Below are 22,770 nucleotides of genomic sequence, written 5' to 3'. Positions count from 1 at the left end.
GTGAGGGAGTGTGTGTGTGTGTGTGTGTGTGTGTGAGGGAGTGTGTGTGTGTGTACTGTGTGTAAACTGGTTATACGAGGTTCCTGAAGACTTTCTCATTAAAGTGTAGCTGACAGTATCTGCCTTGTTTAAATGGCTCTAATTAATAGTCAAATATTCATGTAGGAACGGAGCAGCAGACAAGTGAGTAAACTTCACTGCAAGAACAGACACACACACACACACACACACACACACACACACACACATACACACACACACCCTTCCTGTTTCTCGCGAACTGTCACTGAGGCGGGGAGGGTGTGTGAGAGAGAGAGGGAGTGAGTGAGAAATCGACTGTGATCTCTGTATAGTTGTGCATATGGAAACTGAATATGTTGCAACATGATGACATAATCTAAATATAACTCAAATATAGCTGCTGTCAGAACAAAACTTTGTACCTCCAAAATGGTAACTTTTGGTAACAAGAGGAGAAGGAAAAAACCTATTTTACTTTTAATGTAAGTCAATGGAAACAATTTTTTTCCAAGTCATTTTGGGCCGTTTCTTTTGGTCCATTCTTTATGAAATTTACACACAATGTAAAGAGTACACAAAAATGTAAAACTGAAAAACAATAAAATGGAGATACAAGGTTTTCTTCCAACAGCAGCAATATGTTGTAATTTGTGTGAACAGGGCCCGACACTTTTGAATTTTATTAAATTTTAAAAGTATTTGAGCAAGTTTAATAATTTTTATACCAGCAACTGACACATCTCTGCTCCAAATGGAAATGTAAACTTTGTTTCACATACAGTCATATGCAAAAGCTTGAACACCCCTGGACAAATAACATGCTTTGTTGATTTTCCAAGTGAAACACATTTTCTACGGGGAATACACTTAAATATGGGATTTTTTGCAAATTTAAGTGCACAATTTCTATTTATTTGAGTTTATCAAATTGGAAAAAAATAAAAATATATGCCATAACTTTTGCACAGGCCACTTTTTTGTTATATTTTTTCCCAGCATGTTAAATTCAGTAAATAAACAGTAATTGTGCATTAAATTGTGCAGATGTTTGTTCTCTGTGGAGATGTGTTTACTTATTTTCACTTAGAAAATCAACAAAATGTCATTTGAAGGGGATGCCCAAACTTTTGTATACAGCTGTATCTACTGTATATGAACAATTCAGCTTGAGTGGAAATGCTACAACTTACCCAATAGGTGGGGTGAACTGTAACAGACAGAAGGGCAAGTTGTGACAGTCACTAAGTCTGGTAAACTAATGCAAAACACATTTTATTGTAAACTGATGCAGCCATTTAATTCTAAATCAGTACAATATATTTCACAAGTTGTTTGAACCAAAATAAGCTTCCAACCTGCACTGTAAATACACAAAACAGGGGAATTTTAACTTAAATAAGTTTATGTCTGGCCTGCTTTAAAATGTTGAGTCATCTGAACTTCATTTAATAAGTTGACAGGGTGTAAATAAACAGATTCCTGTTCTGTTGACTTACTATTCAAAATTCAATTAACTCACAAATTTAAGGCGGCAAAGATGCTAACTTTTTAAGTCAAAACAACATTTTTTTACAGTTTGAATACATAAAAATATATGCAACAAAATATATATGATTAACCAGGAGCTCTCAAATGTGGCAGTTTTTGATTCCAAAAATTAAACAGTTCTGAATGTATAAGTGTGTATGCATGTCACTTCCTTCATTGTTTATTTGGGGTCATAGTAATCCCTTACATGGCCAGGACCCGCCGACAGGCCCAAAGTTTCATTACATACTTACATAACCTAAGAACAGCTAGTTTGCATTGAGGTAGTTACTGAATAACAAGCCTTAGTATGTAATAAGCCTGGGATTTTATTGGGGTTAAACTAACCCACTGTGTGGAGGCTGTACTTTAGCTTCGCTAGCTCTCACTGAGAGAGCTGCTTGTATCAACTTGAGCTTGAACCTCTTCTGAACTGGATCCATGCCACATTTGGGCCAGAGATGAAGATAATATATAGACCTGCGCCAGTTCCGAGCCGGATGTAACGCTGTTTTTTCCTCGTCTGGGCCTGTTTTTGATCTGTTTTGGCACAGATGCATAAAACAGATCAGTTCCGGTATTGGGCCATTGTGCAAAAAGACACTGGGCCAGCACTGCTTTGCGGATCCGGACTGGATACAGCACTACATTTGGCCATAATCAGGCACAGTGTACATTTGTTGTCTGGGACATTTCAAAATGGTGCTATTTTACAGCCACTAGGAGGGAGACTGGATTTTATAGGAGCGGATTCTGTGACTTACCCACAATCCAGTAATCGAAATAAAATGATGAAAAGAGTTACTTTTATAGTACAAAAATATCTTCAGGGTAAATCTCAGGGTGTCTTTCGGGGGAAAATCTTGAGAAATATCTGTCCCATTGCTGTAAAGCACATTCTAACTGAACCCAGCAACATAAAAAGTCCATGTTACATTTTACCCTGTGTTAGTTCCTGTCCCGCTCTGCACTACTGCAGTATATCACAGTGTGGTATGAGTGAGTTAGCAGTGTTTGTGAATGTGAATGAAATGGGTTTGGCTGCTAATCCGGTCTCATTATTAGAGCGAAGGCAGGCAGGTTTGGAGACGGATCTCTCTGGCGTGTGTGTGCATGCAGCTTCTCTGAAACCTAAAAGCTCAAACAGAAACTCAGCCAGTACAGCAGACGATCTCACCACACGCTGAACTTAGTTTTACCAAATTTCACCACATTCTCTACCATTCTTACAGATACAGAGAGTATATAGAGCTTTACCATTGTACTGACTCTTTATGATCACAGTAGGGCTGTAACGATCAATTATGTTAGTAATCAATTAATCTAGCAGTTATTTTGGTGATTAATCAAGTAACAGATGTAATTGAGATGAACTTAACTGAACAATAACAAACCATAAAGATCCCAAAGTACATTATGAGTCAGGAAGCCTTTAAAAACACTTCTGGTGAAAAAAGGTTTATGTTCTGAATGACCAAATTTTTGCATAATTAAATGGAAAAGATGTAAACAAAGTCATTCAGAGTAGTTTGGTGTCTAACTTTCTGTTCTAGAGTCAGAATTGTTCACAGTGGTGGTGATAGGAACCAGACGTCCACCTCTAAAAGCTCCCTCACAGGAAGTTATTACAGGAAATGGTTATGAATTCACTGCCTGATGACTGAGACACTGTTTCAGTAGTTTTGAGAAGACTTTAGCCTAAAGGTTATTTATTTTTGTTATTCATTCAGTGTGGAGAGACAAAGAGACAAAATTGTTCCTAAGAAAACATTTTTTTTTTCAGATTTATTGCTTATTTATTATTATTTTATCATCATCAACATTACATATAAAACTCAGAAGGCCTGTGTAGGTTCACTGGTGGTTTTTGGATAGTAAATAAAATGGCTATATTTGTGTTGTAGTCATGGCGACCCCTGCTTCCTACATATAATCCAATAATTGGTGTTATATTCTGCCACACACCATTTAAAAAAAAATCAATAACGTTTGTAATAATTTTCAGTAAAGTTCAATAAAAATTTTACTCTTCCGGATTTGGAAAGATAACTTACTTTTTGCTGTTTTATAGTGTATGAATTTTTAAAGGCTTTCCAGTCTACATATACTACTACATATATCTACATATATATATATATATATATATATATAGAGATAGATAGATAGATAGATAGATATTTAGATCACTTTATTAATCCCAGCAAAATGAACAGGAGCAAAGTAGTGTCTTACAGTATTTACAGATGCATAAATAGAAAGTAAAGATAAATAAATGTAAAAAATCTAAATAAATCTAAAAAGTAAATTGCATAAATACTATGCAGTTGACAGTTCAGTGGTGCCTGTCCCTCCAGTGAATGAAGTGACTATGTACTGTAAATGATAACCCATGTTAACAGTTGTGCAATATGACATTTATAGATGCATAAACAAAGTGCAATGTGCGATATTTGTGGTCAAATAAACAAAGTGACAGTGCAATATGGAATATGTATAAATGTATAATGTACATAGATAATTATTTATTGTTGAATTTTGTTGTTTTTTTATGTTCTTTCATGTTACATTTTTTTTTGTTTTTTTTATGTTCAGTTAAGTCTATTATATTATCACCATGAATTTTCATCAAGAAGGTAATTTTCGCTGCTGGCCCATGGCTATTACGTTTTATTACACAATTCTATAACGTAAGAATAGCTCCATTAGTTTGCACTGAAGTCCCTGTAGTTACTGAATAATAAGCCTTTGTATGAAAAAAGCCTGGAATGTTAAGCGATTAATTCTTATGTTTTGAATCAGAGCTCAAACGAGTGGTCTTAGCAGCCCTAGATCACAGCTGGCTTTAGATTTGCGAAACCACTGAGCGAAACTTCCCTCATGGAGAAAGGCTGAACTGATTATTCACATAAATAGACTGTTGCTATTTTGGAACAGCTATGTTCCGATTTATGCTCAACGCCCATCTGAACTGAGTTTGGTTCACATTCCCCAAACATTTCAACTGTATTTGTCTCCTATGGTTACCTAACAAACTCCCTGCGTTACTGTAACCACCCCACACAGAGGCGTTTCTATGCAGGCCTGTACAATGGCAGGCATTTCCGCCACAAGCCTGTACAAAGCGCTGATCATCACCTCAGGAATGTAATCCCAACATGGAGCGGCTGCAGGCCCTTCAGGAATGTAGAAATGACATAAGATACGAGCTCAGCTTCAGGATTGACATCACTGATCTCCAACATGCAGCCAGGACCACAAACACAATCTCCGAAAATATGCTTTGTCATAAACACTGAGCTGTTAACCATTTAAAGGGTCTGTATGAGGGTCCACACTTCAGCTCACTCTCATAACAGTATAACAGGATTTACACAGCAGTTTATAGTCGATACCGAATAATTTATAGTAGTGAATGAATAATAAATAGTAGTTACCGAATAATTCATATTTGGATACTGAATCATTCACAGTAGATATTAATTTATAGTAGATACTAAATAATTTATAGTAATTACTAAATAATTTATAGTAATTATGTAATAATTCTTAGTAGTTACTGAATCATTTATAATGTACATACATATATACATGTTTTAGTCTCTCTTTGGTGTATTATACAGTGTCTGAAACCACATAATCCAGCCTACTTGAGATTTCCTAAGACCTCCACACAGTTTGAGGCGAGTGTGTGATGATTTAGGCCGAGCTCAGTGGTAACTGGTGGGGTATACGCTTCCAGTTTTTGATAGCAACATTAGCCTTATTGCTTCATTGCAAGATTCAGGCAGCAAGACAAGCAAGAACAGTCGTTGTCCATAACTGAGTGTCTGCATGTTCTCTGCTGAAAAGCTCCTGCTCTACAGTTTCACTGCGTCGGCGGCTCAATATCAGCAGTACTGATTGTCCTCTGTGGCTGCAACAACTGTAAAGGACAAAGAGGCCTGAATGACCTGCAATAAACAATGTGCTGCCTTAAAGAGGGACCACTGTTCTGCTTTCTAATCACCCAGTCAGAGCAGACAATGCTCCACACAGGCTGTTCTCAGTCCAGACTTAATACTGACATTCTGCTATACCATGTAAACGGAATCACATAATTACATAATACAATTAATTTCACAGTTACATAAAAAACTACATTTACAACTGATTTAAATGTATCTGCTTTGTGTGTTTTAATGTGCTATGAGTGAAAATTATATATATGAAATGACAGAGCGGAAGATAAAAGAAGAGAAAATAACAGAAGAGAAGAAATAACGGAAAATAACGAAAATAACGGAAGAGAAGAGAACAGAAGAGAAGAGAAGGAAAACAGAACAGAAAAAAGGATAACAGAACAGAAGATAAAAGAAGATAAAAGAACAGAGCAGAAGATAAAAGAAGAGAAAATAACAGAAGAGAAGAAAAAAGAAGAGAAGAGAAGAGAAGAAAGGAGAGAATGATAGATTGTTTTGGCACTTAGCAGCTGAGGAGTCGGGTGACAGGAGCGCGGACCAAATGGTGTGGATCAATACTGGTAATGGAATATCATAATTAGTGTGAGTGAGCACACGTGTGTGTGTGTGTGTGTGTGTGTGTGTGTGTGTGTGTGTGTGTGTGTGTGGAATAGTTAATGAGTGGTAAAGGGAGTGTGTTCAAGGCAGAGAGAGACTGATGCCATGTTTTAAAGTGATGCACTTGATCTCTACTGGGGCTGCACAATGTTCGATAAAGCTGTTGGATATCACAGTCACAAATACAGACTCATTTTTTTCAGTTTTTTTTTGTTGCATTGTAAATATGGAGTTAAGCAAATAGGAAAACATCCAAAATTACAAATTAGAAAAATACAATTCATTATTGTACAAGAAAAGAGATGAATTGAAATACTAAGAACTGCAAGCACATTTCAGTGCACTGTAAGAAAAAGAACAACAGCATTTACAGAACAGTTTTGTCTATACAGGTCTACAAAAATGAATAAATATTTTTCTTTCAATATCGGGCAAAGATTTTTAATAAAATACATATTTACTTCCTTAAAAAGCTCCAAATTATGATGCATCATTACTGCTTTATATATTTAACCCAAACACAGAGTGAGAATAGTCATCAAGTTTAAAGTATTTTTACAGACCAGTGGTTCAGGGTAGAGTTTGTGAGCTGTGCATTTTAAAACTGGCTGTATAGCTGAATGGTTAAGTTGCTACACTGGGAGGATTCAGTGTAGTGAAGCACTTGTTAGGCTTCTAACGCTGCATTCCACCAATGTAATTGCATCACTCAGTCACCACATGTGAAGAAATTTGATCTGTTCTGTCATTGCAGATCTTCACAATGTGTTCACGATAAAAATATGATTTATTGTGCAGCCCTGGACTCTAATGGGACTCTGCACTCACTCAGAGCACTGCTTCTCTGCAGAAATCAATGCCACTAATTATTGACCTGATGCTTATGCCGACGGAGTGGGCATCTATGGCCCACTGACCACTGCTGTGTCTCTACACAACACAGACACTTATAGTCATTGTTCTTCAGACAAATTTCACTCATACATTTCCCTCCCACCACACACACACACACACACACAGACATGCAGTTATAGTATGTGAAGCACTGACCACTTTAGACGGACACAGAATGGACTCTTTCATCTAATGTACAGCATACAGTGTTACTATTAGACATTCTGCAGTATTTAGTAGTTGGACAGTAGGACTCAAAAAGAGAAATGCAAAAAGAAAAACAGGAAGGAACAAAGATACTTCCACTAACTGGCCACTTGATTAGAAACACTCACCTTGTACTTCCACTAACTGGCCACTTTATTAGAAACACCTACCTTGTACTTCCACTCACTGTCCACTTTATTAGAAACACCCACCTTGTGCTTTCACTCACTGGCACTTTATTTGAAACACCTACCTTGTACTTCCACTAACTGGCCACTTTATTAGAAACACCCACCCTGTGCTTCCATTCACTGGCCACTTTATTAGAAACACCCACCTTGCACTTCCACTAACTGGCCACTTTATTAGGAACACCTACCCTGTGCTTCCATTCACTGGCCACTTTATTAGAAACACCCACCTTGCACTTCCACTAACCGGACTATTCACTGGTACGTACGGTGCAGATTTGTGTGGGTTTAGAGAGTAATTTATTAGTAGAGTAATAGAGTAGAGTAATAAGTAGTGCATTATTTTTCCAAAAAGGTATTAAGTCCCATTACAGACTAAAAGAAGTAATCAGTCATTTGTAATGGATTACTTTTTTAAATAACTATGCCAACACTGGTGTGTGTATGTGTGTGTGTGTGTATGTGTGTGTGTCTGTGTGTGGAGGAAGGGTAAGGCTGTTCCTTCCACAGCGCTCTCAGAGTCGGAGTATTTCCTACAGGGAAAAGAGCGCACACTCTGCTTCCTACTGATAACACACACACACACTCCAGCCATCCGCTTTCACCTTTCACAGTTATACAACGTCTCTCATACACAGACACAGAGAGACAGACAGACACACACACAAACACACACACACACACACACACACACACACGCACACACACAAATACACAATTGTCCTCCTTGGCCCAAAACACACATTTACACTGAGTTGCCACTTTATCAGACACCCCTGCTTTATATGTTCACAGGTGTACTATCACAGACTGCAGTCAACCTGTTGCTGCCCAGTTTATCAGCCCCCCCCACCCTATTTATCATTATAAAGGGACCACCCTCTAACTTACACCAGAAAGGTGAAGCTACAAGGTCAATGTTTCTAATAAAGTTCCCATTAAATGGAAGTATAAGGGAAGTGTTTCTAGTAAAGTGGCCAGTACGTGGAAGTACAAGGGAGGTGTTTCTAATAAAGTGGCCAGTAAGTGGAAGTACAAGGTGGGTGTTTCTAATAAAGTGGCCAGTGAGTGGAAGCGTAAGGTGGAAGTTTCTAACAAAGTGGCAACTCAGTGTACGTAACCAATAGCAAGGGTGCACAAAGTTTCACACAGACGTAAACAAAAGCAAAAAATGCACAAATTCATGCACAGCACACACAAGCGTATGCAGACACGCAGACAGAAATGCACAAACAAAGACGCAGACGCACACACAGGGGCCATCAGGAGGACTGCGCTGGTCTGTGACAGGAGGAATCAGGAGGGAGGATGAGTCATACTGAGAGGAGAGAGAGCAGAGTGTGAAAGAGAGATAGAAGGGTGAGAGAGAGAGTGAGTGAGAGAGAGAGAGGTGAGTGGGGTTTCCTACATAGAAATGATCTCATCCTCAATGTTCCCATCCCCATACAATATTCATGATGGTGAGGTCAGTGTGGTAATGGGGGAGCAGCGCCGCTCAGATTGCATGTGCATATTCAGATATAAAGCATTTCCTCTATCAAGCCAATGAATCTTGAAGAATTTGTGGCCAAAATAACAGAAACATGTTTATTGTATATCACTGCTGTCGGAACAAAACATTGTATCGCCAAAACAGTAAATTTACAGGAGAAGGAAAAAACATACTTTACTTTTAATGTAAGTCAATGGAACCAGACTTTTTTCCAAGTCATTCTGGGTTATTTCTTTTGGTCCATTTATCATAAAATTTACATACAATGTAAAAATCAAAATGCATTTTCAAATTATGTCAACCACTGAAAAACGACAAAAATAGAGATACCAGGTTTTTGCTGTTGGATAACATAATTTGACAACATCAGCTGCTTTTTATATTGGAAATTTATAGTTATTTCATGAGGAACAGACCAATAGAAATGCTCCAAACTTACTTTGAATGAACCGTTGTTACATTAACTTACACTGAGTCAAGAATGTTCTTTCCTGTTTCGGTGAAGTTACTCTTTCAGACAGGTTTATGTTCCAACAGTGATGGTATACGCTGCATTTACATTCGTGGCATTTGTTCAATCATGGTACAGAGGTGAGTGAATGTAGCATTAGGAGTCTTACCCAAGGACTCTTACTGGTATAACATGGTGTACTTGCCTGAGCAGGGAATTGAACCTGAGCCTGCTACGTGGAGGACAGAGGTGTTACCTACTACACTATACAGTACAGACATCTACTTATGCTTTACAAGCATGCTCCAGTACCCAAAAATAGGTCTGCTTCAAAAAAAATAAAATATTCATTAAAAAGTTTAGACTAATAAGAACATTGGGCCTCATTCATCAATATTGTCCTACGCTTTTTCTTAAATTTGTTGTTGAGAAAGTCCTAAGAAAAAGTCTACGTCAGATTCATGACGTGTTCTTTAAGCGCAGGACTGTTCTCACCTTTGTGCTCCTGAGTGTGTGTAGATTCTGTTCTTAACCAAGAACAAATCCCAAATAAGAAAACACTGATGAATGTCAGAATCTTCTTAAAACTGCGCAAGTGGGTTTCTTCTTAAGAACGGTTGGTGAATGAGGCCCATTGTTGTTGCGGTGACCGTGGTGGTCCCACCTGCTAAGCTGTCCCTCCTGATGTCATCCTATCAAGGTGATGTGTTTAGTTACTGCAGTGAGAGCCTCTCAACTTCTTTGACAACTCAGTTTATTTAAGACGTTATTTCATAGAGTGATGTTAGCAAACTTTAGCCAGTTAAACAGCATGTCGAAAGGAGCACAGCATGTTGCATAGCTACTTGTTAGCTATATTAGCTTCGTTGCTGCAATGAAGCAAACTGTTAATGAGTAAATTCAGATGCTTTACGTTGCACCCATTGCTGACACAGGCATTCAGCTATGCACTCACAGCTTGTATATCTCGATAGCACTGATCAATAGAATGGGATGTTCTGGAGCAGCAGCACATGAGCCTGAGGTCTCCATGCCCAATGCCAAGCGTGGGCTAGAGGGGTATAAAGCCCCCCAGCATTGGGCTGTGGAGCAGTGGAACTGTGTTCTCTGGAGTGATGGAGCTCCATCCAATAAGTCTGGGATGAGTTGAAGTGATCCAGAACTGACCACCCAACATCAGTACCTGACCTCACTAACGCTCAATCAAATCCTCACAGCAATGTTCCAACATCTAGTGTAAAGCCTTCTCAAAAGAGTAGAGGCTGTTACTGCAGCAAAGGAGGACAAACTCACTATTAATACCATTCATTTCAGAAGAAACACTGGTGTCTACACACTTTTCGACACACTATATATCAGTGAGGGAATTAACCTACTTTATACTCAGATCCACTCAAGCCATTTACAGTGTCTTCCTAAATCTACAGGTTTCATTTCATTGTGTTTTATGGTTTCAGCTCCTGCACTGGGTTGCACCACGTTTGCGTAAGTTTATACTTAAGTTTGTGTGTATATATATATATCGCTGTTATATATATATTGTATCTTACATTGTGTGTAAATAAATGGACAAAAAGATATGGCCCAAAAAGAAATGGCCCAAAGTCTGATTCCATTGACTTGCATTAAAAGTAAGGTAGGTTTTTTCCTTCTCCTGTGAAGTTACCATTTTGGAGATATATATATATCCTTTAGATATGTATTTCTTACCCTAGATCCGATTCAAAATGGGCTGTTTTTTTAACACCTAAGTTTCTGTATATGGACTGAACGGTGTGATTTTGTTCACATATAATATCAAAGTCTAAATAAAAAAAAGCCATAACAAATGGGCTTTCCATGATAAGGAGCCTTTAATAATACTTCTTTAACCTTAAAAAGGAGGGTCTGACACTGTGATACTATAGTGCTAGCTGTGGAAATTGTGTCTGCTTTGCTGTGCACAGATCTGCACTGTGAAAGTCAGAGGCACTCAGGAGGCTGAAGAGCTTTCTCTTCCTAAACGGTTCCATACAGAGATACTCTCTGATCTTTAGTGCCTTTTTCTGTCACTCCCACTTCACTCTCTCTGCTATTTTGGGCTGTGACGGAGGGAAGCCGCAGCGAGAGCAGTGCACAGACACGCAGCGGTCCTTGGGCCTCTCCTGTGACGGAGAGGATGTGTGTCAGGGACGCTGCTGAAAAGACACTGCGTCCTGCGCTGCACCGAGTCGTTACACACACGCGCACAGTGCTGAGCGCAGTGTTTGTTCGGCTGCTGCAGCAGCGCATGGAGTGCAGTCCGTCCTGCAGCTTCCGCACATTCACATCTACTGAGGCACTGATCAGGATCTGCAATGAAATACTCGTCTACAGCACCACTCTATCCCTCTCCCTCCTCTCTCTCTCTTTCTCACACACACACACACACTCTCTCTCTCTCTCTCTCTCTCTCTGGTGAGTCACTGTAAGCTCAGGCCACTGGCTGCCCCCTGGGAGCCAAAGAATCTACTGGCCTCCTTATCAATGCATGCGTGTGAGGGAGAGAAAGAATGACAAAAAAAAACAAGAGAGAGAAAGAAAGAGAGGGACGGAGGAGAAATGAAAGGTAGAAACAGGGACAAAAGGAAATGAGGAAGGATAAAAGAAAGAGAGAGAGAGAGAGAGAGAAAGAGAGAGAGAGACTAGTTGTCTTTTAGATAACACATGGAATATGATCGAGTCAAAACCATCACCATCATGATCACTACATCACTCCACTAACATCATCACCATCATCACCGTCCTATCTTCACCATCAGCATAATCTCCATCTCAGTCTCTCTATCTCAATTGCCGTCATTACCATCACTACTTCACTGTCATCAGCATCATCATCACTAACATCATCCTCACCATAATCACTGTGATCATCACACATTATCACCACCATTTTCATCATGTTATCACCATCACAACTGCAATCAGTATCACTACTCCACCATAAACACTCATCACCATAACTATCACAATCTTCCTGACTTCACTATTGCATTTATCACTGTCACAACTGCAATCACTATCACTACTCCACCATAAACAATCATCACCATTACTATGACAAACATTACTGCCATCACTATCGCAATTATCGGCATCACAATTGCAATCACTATCACTCCTCCACCATAAACACTCATCACCATAACTATTACAATCTTTACTGCCGTCGCCGTCACAGTTATCATCACAATCATCACAACCACTGCTATCATGTCACAATCACAACCATCATCACAGTCATCACTGCCATCGCTATCACATTAATCCATTATCACAACCATCACCACCACAATCATCATCACAATCATCATAACCATCATCAACACAATCCTCATCATTGCAACCATTATCATAATCATCACAACCATCACAATACTCATAATCACAATTATCACAACAAATCAACACCCCAATCCTCATCAGTCATCACTACCACAATCATCGTAATCACATCATCACAATAATCATCACATTATCACAATCATCACCACAGTATCCTCATCACCACAATCACAATCATCATCCCCATCACAACAATCACCACCGTCACCTCATCACTACTCCACCTTCAGCAACTTATTACTCCACTCCCATCACCACCAGTATCACATTATCAGCACTATCGCCACCGTCTCTCTCTCTCTCTCTCTCTCTCTCTCGTGCAGAATGTGTGGAGTCCGGTGTTTATCTCAGAGGAGCGCAGCTGATCTACTGTGTGTGAGAGCGCGAGGCGCTGCAGTCCCGGAGCATCAGCACCGTCCAGGCGGGAAAACGAAGAAGACTGAGCGGGCTTACCGGAGAGAGGTGGGCCGGGGTGTCCGCGCGCTGCTGGAGCTCCTCTGTCCGCCTCGAGAATCCTTCGCACGTATACGAGTTTAGCGACGCCCGCTGAAAACTGAACAGCCGAGAGAGAGAAAGAGAGGATGAACGCTTCTCTCGCGCAGTCGCGTGCTAGTGTATGTGCGCGAGTCCCTCTGCAGTTTCAGCTCGAGAGAGTCTGGCCCTCCTCTGACGTCAGCGCATTCCAGCTCAGCCGCGCGCTTAAAGAGAGAGAGAGAGAGAGAGAGAGAGAGAGAGAGAGAGAGAGAGAGAGAGAGAGAGAGAATGTTTGTGGAAGAAAAAAGAAGGTTATGCAACCAGACTAAAGTTAAACAGAGGAAGAGAATAAGAATGAGAGAGAGAGAATAAGAGAGAGAGAGAATAAAAGAGAGAGAATAAGAGAGAGAGAGAGAGAGAATAAGAGAGAGAGAGAGAGAGAGAGCGAGTATAAGAGAGAGAGCGAGAGTATAAGAGAGAGAGAGAATAAGAGAGAGAGAGAGAGAGAGAGAGAGAGAGAGCGAGTATAAGAGAGAGAGCGAGAGTATAAGAAAGAGAGAGAGAGAGAATAAGAGAGAGAGAGAGAGAACAATACAGAGGGAAATCATTCCATCATTCTTTCTGCAGTTTAACTTAAATAAATGTCAGAGAGAGCTGAAGATGATGATGAAGATGACACTGATGATGATGATGAACAGGATCCCAGGATCCTGGGAACAGGACTAAAGAAACAGCCCAATGTTTTTTTCTCAAAACACTTTTTTCTGATTCTGTTTTTTAACACAGTGTTGGTGTTTGTGTCTCCTCCCTACCCAAACCAGCAAATGTTTTGGATGCTGGTATGTTGGTCAACCAGCATGACTGTGCTGGGTGACCAGCTAAATCAGCACAAACCAGATTAGACCAGCAGGGAATGCAGCTGGTCTGAGCTGTTTTTTCAGCAGGGATGGACTCCATGGGGCATAAAACCGCGTCCACTTTTGGCTTTTAAATGGTTTTACACAGCCGTAAGCCTAAAAATAGTTCAGTGACGTCACTTCCCTGGGTTATTGTGTGTATTATGACTGAGTATTGAATATGTTCACAGAAGACAACTGCTCTTTAAATTTCAGCTTGAAGGATGGTTCTCTGGCTGCATTAGCTTCAGTTACCTTCACCTAAAAAAACAAGAAAGTGGAAAATGATGATGAACAACACACAAACGCACAGCACACTACCCACAACATTCAGACGAGAGAAGAGCAGCAAACAAGTCTGTTCTGTTCCTCCCCAGGCCTCACCAGAAGATCTGATATTAACCCTTGTGTGGTGTTCAGGCCTTTTCAATGTTCACCAGAAGAAAAAATGATGTGATTTATTATTATTTCAACCTCAGATTTCTTGGCCTTTGTTCATTTTCTGTGAAGAACATATAAAATAACCCATTTTCAGTGTCTTCACTCTGTTCACCCCCCTCACATTTATAATACACGTGGTGTTGGGGTGAACCCGCAGGGGGGGAAAAGTGTGGAGGTGCTGTGTACCTCACTCTGTTGCCTCCCTTACATGGCCTGCTGTTAGTGTGTGTGTGTGTGTTTGAGGGTGGAAAACATGGACAGGCTGCTGACTGGCTACAGCTGCTAAAGGAGAACCTATGCTGGACATTTGTGATATTTTAAAGATCTGGTATTTTTACATTAATTGTTATGGCTGTATCGATTTAATAAACAATAATGTGGTGGGTCAGCCAGAGTAACAAATACATCAACACCACACAAGGGTTAAGGTATATAAGGTATAAACAGCAGAACAGCTGAAGAATAGCTCACTGCTGCATTAGTCACACTATAAATCTGTATGCATTGTCCTGCAAAAGAGCCACAGCCAAACTGGACTGGAAGATTGGCAACTAAAAATCCTCTGTTTTAGCTGGAAAACCATAAACAGCAAATAAACAAAGTGTGCCAGATAATTATATCCTCACAGCAGCGTAGTGTTGCACACTGAGTTTTCGCAAAACAGCAGATAACTGGCTGAGGTTGACTGGTATGTGCAGCAACATTTAGCCAAGCAGCTAACCTAGCAGAAAGCAAGCTGGCTAACTGGTCTACCTTTAATAGAAAAATAACAAAGTAAAGATAGTTATTCCATCTAATGCAGTCTAGTGTATCGTTCAGCCTCTCTTTTATGTGTTCCTTTATAGCCTTTGATATAAATTTAGGATCGGCTGCCATATGAAGCCTCGACCCTTCAGAGGTTAGAGTAGCCAAATCAGTAGCGCTGCTGGCTGAGGAAGCAAATTCATGTCAAAGTTCACAAAAGTTGAAATGGACCCACATTTTATGCTACATTTATTCACTCTGGAAACCTGTGATGATGAATTCCATTGAAATGAATCAGTTTTGCGAGCAAAATTTCAGTGACCGGACCTTTACTGCTAAAAAGATGGTTCTTCAAGGGTTCTTTAGTAAAGACCATGGTTCTACATAGAACCATGAACACTCAAAGTTTCTTGCATGGTTCTTTGCATGGTGAAAGGTTCTTCACATTGATAGAGAATGGTGCTGTAGATGGTTCTATGTAGAACTTTTTTGAAGAAAGTTCCATATAGCACCAAACAGGTTCTTCTATTGTTACAAGCTTGACATCGTAACAATAGAAGGTCCCTTTTTGGTGCTACATAGAACCCTTTTCAAAAAGGTTCTACACAGAACCATCTATAGCACCATCCTCCATCAGTCTAAAGCCCCATTTCATGATGCAAAGAACCATTAAATCATTCAAAGGGGTTTTTTTGAGTGTTCCTGGTTCTTTCTAGAATCATTTTCTTTGCTAAAGAACCCTTGAAGAACCATCTCTTTTAAGAGTGTAGATTAGAGTTTCTGTGCCCCATGGACGTCTAAAGGAGCTCATTTTTGCACGATGTCTTACTGTAGAAGCACATGTTCCCCCCATTCAAAGTGATTTCAAAACTCTCTGAAAACTGAACAAAATCTTTTTGATGGAAAAATGTTGAACTATGTTGAACTACTTCTTTAAAATAGGCCGACATGCTTCCCTCACACCCCATTCTAAAGCAGTTCTCATCAGTCCTGACAGACTGACTGACAGACAGACTGAGAGACAGACAGACAGTAGGTTAAACACAGACTGAGAGTGGGGGCCTTTATGTGGGATAAAAGTCTCGGTCACTGATGTTAGCTGTCCGGAACAGAACATTCCTGACGTTCTGGATCACGAGGAACAGTTGATCAGGATTCTGAACACACACTCCGCTCCCTCCTGCACTCTGAGGAGCTGAACACACACACACACACACACACACGCACACACACAAACACACACACACACACAATGTGTGTGACTGGCAGGCCGTGCTTGAACCAAAGAGAGAGAGAGATGACATCAGAATTCATCTGAACAAAGAGAGAGAGAGGGAGCGAGAGAGAGAGAGAGAGAGAGAGAGAGAGAGAGAGAGAGAGAGAGAGAGACTGTGTGCTTTTTGTCTCTCTCTCTTCTGTTTCTGACCCCGAGACACTCAAACAAGCTAACAAACCGCCGTACAGCCGCACAAAAGAACAAAAGGAGAGCAAACGTCTGACCTCACAATGATTCAGTTCAAACAGGATTCTTTATGAAAGGATTCAGTACGATATAATCTCAAATATCACCACATTCAATTATTTTAATAAAACTTATTAAAATTACTCTGAATACATAACTGTGACTGGAGGAACTATTTACATGGGGGGGGGGACAATAAAAAAATATATATTTCAAGCTATTTATTTATTTATTTATTTATGTGTGTATGTATGTATGTATGTAGGGGGGGCATTTAAAACGGGCTTTGAAATGTTCTACTATTTTGATGATGATGGTGATGATGAATATTATTATTATTATTATTGCTAGATGGTGAATGAAGAGGGAAGGGAAATAGCAAAAGTTACTGCTAAGATTAAGTGACCCTTATCAGTCCCACAACAGGGAAATTTCACCTCCACATTTTAACCCACCTGTGCAGTGAAACACCACATACACACTAGGGGCAGTGAGCGCAGAGCGGTGGGCAGCCCTATCCACAGCACCTGGGGAGCAGTTGGGGGTTAGGTGCTTTGCTCAGGGGCACTTCAGTCGCTCAGGGGATCAAACCGGCGACGTTTTGGTCACAAGGCTGGTTCACTAACCTCCAGCCCACAACTGCCCCCAGAAGCTTGAAAAAAGAAAGGAAGTCAACCCTAAAAATCCACCTTAAAGCAGTTGTAGTTTTTCAGAAGTTCCAAGATTCATCCTGAGTAGAAGATTCTCCTAGTCTGGCTGGGTGTCGTTTTAATTTTAATTTCATCAGATATCAACTTAAGACTGAATAATAACACCTTAGGTGCTAATTTTAATATTAATTACACTTAATATTAACATCATCTTCATCAGAAGGCTAAATATTTCAGAGAACTCCGCCTGTAAACAGACCTTATGAGTTTATTATGTACTTTCTCCGTCCATGTCTATCTTGTCGACATTTTTCCAAGTTTGGTACTGATACTTGAAATAATACACCCTCCATACACTTTATCAGAAACTCCTCTCCTGTAGCTCCACTTTGCTGTTGCACAGCTAAAGTCTGTAGCTCATCTGTTAAAGTGCAGTTTGTGTTAGTCGTCCTCTAGTCCTTCAACAACAGACCACAGAGCCGCTCTTGTCTGGATATTTTTGGGTGGTAATCAACTCTCAACGACTCACACCATGTTAGTGTCACCGCTCTGGAGCACCACCCAAACACTATCTGGACAACAGAGGTCCTGTGGTCAGAAACTGACCAATGATGAGTGGTGTAGAGGGGGCTGATAAATTGTGCAGCAGCAGATGTACTACAGTCTGTAACTGTACACCAACATCTGGCATATCAAAGTGCTGTAGAGGTTAGCGTTTATCATCTAATGCTCTGAACTCAGTTCATGAAGGGTTTGCTGATTAGCTGATGAGGTGAATCAGGTGTGTTTAATGAGGCAGTTTGCAGTATTTTGGCCCACGAGGACTGGAGTCTGACACGCGACTTACATAGTGGAGCTATGAGGTAGGTGTTTCTAATAAAGTGTCCAGTTAGTGGAAGCAGAAGGGAGGTGTTTCTAATAAAGTGGCCAGTGAGTGGAATCAAAAGGTAGGTGTTTCTAATAAAGTGGCCAGTGAGTGGAATCAAAAGGTAGGTGTTTCTAATAAAGTGGCCAGTGAGTGGAAGCAAAAGGTAGGTGTTTCTAATAAAGTGGCCAGTGAGTGGAAGCAGAAGAGAGGTGTTTCTAATAAAGTGGCCAGTGAGTGGAAGCAGAAGGTAGGTGTTTCTAATAAAGTGGCCAGTGGGTGGAAGCAGAAGGTGGGTGTTTCTAATAAAGTGGCCAGTGAGTGGAAGCAGAAGGTGGGTGTTTCTAATAAAGTGGCCAGTGGGTGGAAGCAGAAGGTGGCTGTTTCTAATAAAGTGGCCAGTGAGTGGAAGCAGAAGGTGGGTGTTTCTAATAAAGTGGCCAGTGAGTCAGGAAAGTTAATAAATTATAAAACTACAAAATTACAAAACTAAAAGAATGTTTTTCCTGTTTGATCATATCGTCGCTTTCCAAAGGAAAACAAGTATCTCCAAAATATTATCTGTACAGATAAGGACAAAAACTTTCTTAACTTTCAATGCAAGTTAATGTAAAAATCCTTTTTTGGATTATTTTTATTGGTCCATTCATCATGAAATGTTCACTCTTGAGTTCAAATGATGTAGAAAAGTAAAAATCAGAAAAAATGGAGATGTTTTTCTTTGGACAGCGACGACATTTTCTTCTTCTTATCGTTATTATTATTGCTGTAAAGCTGATCTGTAGAGCACTGTGATGTCCATGATTAGGTCTGTTATCGTAACTTTAGTCTGTATTCCGGTCCACATGAGCACAGTCTTTCCCCGGTTAAAGACAGACAGGGAAAGGCTTTCTCCCTCAGGGAGGCCAGTGACGTTAGTGGCCGAGAATATGGGAGTTACTATGGGAACCACTTCCGCAACCAGCTGAGTCAGAGTGCGCAGGTTAGAGCTCATCATCACAGAGTCATCAGGAGGAGAGGAGCTGGAGTTCATCAACAGCCAACACACACTTTCATCTCTCAGCTCATAACTGACCAACGTTTATAGATCAGAGATTAGTGAGGGCTAAGAGTTTGCTTAGAGGCATTAAAATGTGCACATACAGTTCAAATAGAATAAAATAGAATAGAATAGAATACAATAGACTAGAATAGATGTGCACAATCACACTAAGAATAGAACTGAACTGAATGTACGCACTTAGAATTGAATAGAATAACATTTGAACACACTATAGAATAAAATAGAACAATCTACAATAGAATAGAAAATCTCACAGACATAGAATAGAATAATGTGAACGCACAGAATAGAATAGAACTGAGTTTATGCACGAACATTTAAGTTGAGTTTAAGTTGAGAGACACACATAAGAATAGAAAACATTGGCAGATACTTAGAATAAAATATTCTAGTTTATACGCACACAAAAGAGTAGAATGGAATAATCTAGAACAGAATTTGTTCACACACAGACATTTGAATAGAATTACATACAACAGAATAGATGTGCACACACAATAGAATAGAATAGAGTGTTCACACTTAGAGCTGAATACAATATAGAATAGAATAGATGTGCACACAAAATAGATCTGAGTCTGCACAAACTCTTAGAGCTGAATAGAATAGAATAGAATTTGTGCACACAAAGTACAACAGAATAGAATAGAACAGAATTGATGTGCAAACACAATAGAATATAATAGACTGTTCACACTTAGAGCTGAACATAATATAGAATAGAATAGAATAGAATAGAATAGATGTGCACACACTTTAAATAGAACTGAGTCTCTGCAGAAACTCTTAGAGCTGAATAGAATAGATGTGCACACACAATAGAATAGAATAGAACTGAGTCTGTTCACATAGAACTAAATAGAATAGAATAGAATAGAACAGACCAGGTGTCCAAGCCTAAAATATAGTTAATGGAATAAAACTACAAATATATTCAAGTCACTTATTTGTATGTACTTACAATAGAATATACATCAAACTGTCTGTGCTGTGATAGTACAGTGATAAATAGGCCTATAGTACTGATAATACAGCAGCAGACTAGCGTTAATACAGCACATTCAATAATAATATAAATACAGCAGCGTTTCAGGCAGATACAGCGCTGATTATACACTACAATACCAGCAGTGCAGAATGTGTGGCTGTAAACGACACCAGCATCAATCAGTCAATCAATCAACCTTTATTTAATCTCGGAGAACATTGGGGGTGCCCATCCTTTACAATGTTGCCGAGTTAATACAGAGCAAGGGGACTGATAATGTGTAACATATCAAATAATAAAAATAAATTTAATAAATGAAGATTAATAAATGAAGATTCAGATCAAGTAAGTATGAGAAGTGAAACATTAATAATAAAGATACATAAAAATATAATAAAAAATAATAAAACAGTAATTAAAACATACATAAAATGTAAAGGTTGATAAAATTAAATCAAAATAAAACAAGAGGAATATAAGATAAAAAAATTACTAATAAACAAATGTATTAAAATGACAAATAATAATAAAATAATAAGTAAAATAAGAATAAGAATGTGAATAATAATGGATAAGATAACAAATAAATAATAAAATAATGAAAATAAGATAAAAATGGTTAAAAAAATCAGGTAAAACAGTTGCAGGCAGAGTGGAGTGGAGGCGTCACTGCAGCACTGTTTCTGATTCCTGGTCTGGAGCCCAAAACTCACAGGGTCACCACCACACGGGCTCCTGCAGTCCACTAACCACCATCTGCTTAGGTCTGTATGTAAATTCCAGGCCTCGTTCACCTTCACAGTGTGGCCGCAGCCCTGACGGCAGGTTGATTAGAGCCTGATGAAGCGCCAGAGGAGGACTGTTTGTTAGGCTCACAGTCACAGCTGGGAAATATTTTTGTTTGGTTGTGTTTAAAAGACTGAAGAAGTCAAACAAACAAATAAGAGAAATATCTGAGGCAGTTTGCAGGCTTACAGGCCTTGCAGGCAACTGGAGATTTACACTGGTTTTCCACAACAGCTCTCCTGACCAGACACGTGGTAATAGCTCCACCTTGTGGACCAACTGGGTACAACTATTACTCAGGAACACTAAATATGTCTGTTTCTAATTCTTGTTCTACCAGTTAAATTGTGTGTATCACTTAAAGACACTATAATATCTAACTAGTAGATACAACAGTCATTCTATTCTATTCTATTCTATTCTATTCTATTCTATTCTATTCTATTCTATTCTTGCTGCTTTTTCTTTACGCCCAAATTAACTATTATAATTATCGTAGATATTTTGCCTCTGTGCTTGATTATTTTCTGATTATGAACCATGATTAAAGGGTTCTTTCCATGGTGAAATGATTCATCAGATTGGTGGTGAATGTGCTGCAGATGGTTCTATGTAGAACCTTTTTAAAAAAGTGTTCTACATAGCACCAAAAAGGGTGCTTCTGTTGTTACAGGCTTGACATCGTAATAATAGAAGAACTCGTTTTGGTGCTAAACAGAACCTTTTCAAAAAGGTTCTATATAGAACCATCTGCAGCACATTCTCCATCAATCTGAAGAACCTTTTCATGATGCAAAGAACCCTTTAATCATGCAAAGGGTTCTTGGAGTGTTCATGGTTCCAAATAGAACCATTTTCTTTACTAAAGAACTCTTGAAGAGCCATCATTTTTTATTGTATACAGCTTTTAAAATAAAATACAATTTTAAGCAAGTTGCCTACAGGTCTTTTCAAAAAGGTTCTATATAGAACCATATACAGCACATTCTCCATCGATCTGAAGAACCTTTTCAAAAAGGTCCTATATAGAACCGTATACAGCACAGTCTCCATCAATCTGAAGAGCCTTTTCAAAAAGGTTCTATATAGAACCGTATACAGCACAGTCTCCATCAATCTGAAGAACCTTTTCAAAAAGGTTCTATATAGAACCGTATACAGCACAGTCTCCATCAATCTGAAGAACCTTTTCAAAAAGGTTCTATATAGAACCATCTACAGCACATTCTCCAAAAATCTGAAGAACCTTTTCAAAAAGGTTCTATATAGAACCATCTACAGCACATTCTCCAACAATCTGAAGAACCTTTTCAAAAAGGTTCTATATAGAACCATCTACAGCACATTCTCCAACAATCTGAAGAACCTTTTCAAAAAGGTTCTATATAGAACCATCTACAGCACATTCTCCATCAATCTGAACAACCTTTTCATGATGCAAAAAACCCTTTAATCATGCAGTTTCTTTGAGTGTTCGTGGTTCCACATAGAACCATTTTCTTTACTAAAGAACCCTTGAAGAACCATCATTTTTATTTATACAGCTTTTAAAATAAAATACAAGTTGAATCAAGTTGCCTACAGGTCGAAAAATCCCTACACAGTAACCAAATAAGGGCTTCTCCCTACATAGTGCACTGAGAGTCCACTAGAGCGCCGATTGGAACACGGCCCACAGTGCAGGGGGCGGGGCTAAGGG

General features: G+C 39.2%; 1 protein-coding gene across 1 annotated transcript in view; it reads right to left on the bottom strand.

The window, feature by feature from the left end:
• The window catches only part of snrkb (SNF related kinase b), a 46,434-nt gene extending 33,078 nt beyond the window's left edge, over positions 1 to 13,356 (bottom strand). Inside the window, exon 1 of the mRNA XM_036568055.1 lies at positions 13,156 to 13,356. The gene's annotated coding sequence lies outside the window, so the exon portion shown is untranslated. The remainder of the gene's footprint in view (positions 1 to 13,155) is intronic.
• Between the last annotated feature and the right edge of the window lie 9,414 nt (positions 13,357 to 22,770).

Source organism: Colossoma macropomum, unplaced genomic scaffold, assembly GCF_904425465.1.
Source record: "Colossoma macropomum unplaced genomic scaffold, Colossoma_macropomum, whole genome shotgun sequence".
Taxonomy (NCBI): Eukaryota; Metazoa; Chordata; class Actinopteri; order Characiformes; family Serrasalmidae; genus Colossoma; species Colossoma macropomum.
Note: the sequence above shows the minus strand (reverse complement) of the source record. Positions and strands in the feature narration are given on the sequence as shown.